This window comes from Apis cerana, unplaced genomic scaffold, assembly GCF_029169275.1.
Source record: "Apis cerana isolate GH-2021 unplaced genomic scaffold, AcerK_1.0 scaffold1_AcerK, whole genome shotgun sequence".
Lineage (NCBI taxonomy): Eukaryota > Metazoa > Arthropoda > Insecta > Hymenoptera > Apidae > Apis > Apis cerana.
The window spans coordinates 27,501-30,000 of NW_026893559.1; the positions used below are offsets into that span (position 1 = coordinate 27,501).

The window sequence follows — 2,500 nt, forward strand, 5'->3', positions numbered from 1 at the left end:
TCACGCAAGATGTCCGAATATCGGTTTTGTTTTAACGCCCGTCCTCTATTTTAGCTTCCGTTGACAATTCCAGCGGTTCCTACTTGTTTAAAACCTCCGTCGTTTTCTCATCTGTACAGAGATCGAAATCACCGATACACGCCTTCGAAGCTCAACCCGATTATAATACCCTGATCCATCAAAGACGATGAACAGGCCGGGGATGGTACGTCGAGGCGTGCACGAGTCTCTTTACTGCTGTACAGAGAAAAAGAGAAAAAAACAAAATGAGGCAAAGTGAAACTCACGCAAGGAAAAATATCACGAGCCGTTTCCGGGGACTGGACGACCGACATGGACATGCGGTCCGGCGATAGACAACGAAAAAGGCATGGGATGACCAACACTAGATTCAGGAAATTTCTCTTCCTCTGCGCGGAGATGCCATAATTTGTCGTCTCGAAAAGGAAAAAGAAAAACGAAAGAAAAGCCTCGCCAAAGAGAATCGTACTCGTCCTCATCTTACGTATCCTATTATCTCCGTGGAGTCTTCGATCTCTGGTACGAAAACGTATCGCTTAAGGACTCGCGTGCACGTTGATGTGACGGTCCAGCGGATAGTTCCGACAGAGTATGACACACACGAAGGAACGGAGTGGGTATTCCGATTCCTGGGGCTCTTCTCTCTCTCTCTTTTCTTTAACAATCTCGACGAACGGCAATCATCACGCGCCATCAAGGGATCTCTCTCCCCCCTCTCTCGATATTAAACTCCCATATTTTATCCTTTCTCACAGTATCGCAGAAATATTAATTTCAGACGACGTTAGGGCGCGGTATGTAATCGTGATCCAAAGACGGACGAATCGAAGCAGTGGCGGGTACGAAATAACGTTGAAAACGAGCACGAAGCGGTGAAACACGGGCGGTCATCCGTTACGTAAAACGGACGACTCACGACACCGAGAACACTCACGCAGGTCCGTGACATTTTTCATTGTTACATACCACACGCTAGCACATGCATTTCGATTCTGTAGTCTCGGTCACGACCGCGACGAACGCCAACGAACGTCCAACAATCGCTCGTACGTCGCGCATCTTCCTCCTTGTAACTTGTCCTTTCCTCGATTTTTGACACCCGACTCGGAAACGTTCGATTTTAAAGAACGACGGCGGGGATTACAAAAAGAGAGAAAAAAAGGATCAAATGTACGAAGAGTAACGATACGCAACGCAAGCAGTATTTGGGTTACGTGAACGACCCTCAGCCAGGCGTGGTCCAGGAATTGTATCCGTGGACCGCAATGTGCGTTCGAAATGTCGATGTTCATGTGTCCTGCAGTTCACACGTTGACGCGCAATTAGCTGCGTTCTTCATCGACCCACGAGCCAAGTGATCCACCGTTCAGGGTAATCGTATTTTTCTTTTTTATTTTTTATATTAAGGAAACGACGAGGATACCCCGATACTGAATCCTTTCTTTTTTTTTTTAAACCGTCGCTCAACCTGGAGAGAACGACTCTTCTTCGAAGCATGGTCGCAGAGCCCATACGCTTAAAAATTCGATATTGAAAACTATAATTCGTTCAGGTATATATTGCATTCTCGATAAAATTCGATGGGATACGAATTTCGGTTGGCCTCGAGCGGTCTTACCTCCCAATTTCCGAAGCGAATATCCGCTAACGGTACGGGTGTCCGACTCACGACACGATGGCCTCTCTGTATAACCGAACATAATTCGATATTCCCTCTGAACGAACAACGTTTCAACTTTTAAATAAGAAGCGATAAAATCGGGCTCACGTCGACGCGATGCATCTTGGTTTCGCCGTTCTTGGTTTCGTCGGTTTAAAGCTTATAACGACGACGACCATCACACCATCCACCCATGGGTAGGAAGCACGATTCGAGAATGATTATAGCGTATAAGAGAAAAGAGGTCGAACTGGTATCCATCGAAGAGAACGTCGCGAAACAAAGTTCGACGGCGGCTCGTCCATCCTTCGATTTCGTTTTACTATCGACGCGCTACTTGTCCTTACCGCTTTTTCGATTATCATTATCTCGACAGCTTCGTTCGATCCCAAAGTCTTGGTGTGCGGTCTCGTCCATCTCCCGTTTTATAACGGGAGCTCAGGCAACGAAAATAAAAAAGAGAAAGGAGGTACAGAAATGTGAATTTGGTACTTTTCTTGCACGTATCTATATACATACACATACGCAACGCACGCATATACGTTCATAAAGACGGCGGGTCTATTTAAAAAAGACCTCACGCAAGCGCCTTATTGTGTTGTCAAGCCATTTGTCATTTTATTTTTGTGTTTTCAATATATTTCAGTAGGGACGTAATGTTATTAAAGCGGCGGGTCATTTAAAAATTCGACCTCACGCAAGCGCTTTTTTTTCTTTTTTATCATTTTGTATATACCATTATGCATATACATACGTGATACGTACACGTACGTGCAAACCGTACCTTTATAAATCTTTATTAAAAATATACATCATCGA

The 2,500-nt window shown here is 45.0% G+C and overlaps 1 non-coding gene across 1 annotated transcript; it reads right to left on the reverse strand.

Moving 5' to 3' along the window:
- Positions 1–1,240: 1,240 nt before the first annotated feature.
- On the reverse strand, positions 1,241–1,395 carry LOC133667680 (5.8S ribosomal RNA). The gene has a single exon (XR_009833301.1). It is a non-coding gene; the product is annotated as a 5.8S ribosomal RNA (ribosomal RNA).
- Positions 1,396–2,500: the final 1,105 nt, after the last annotated feature.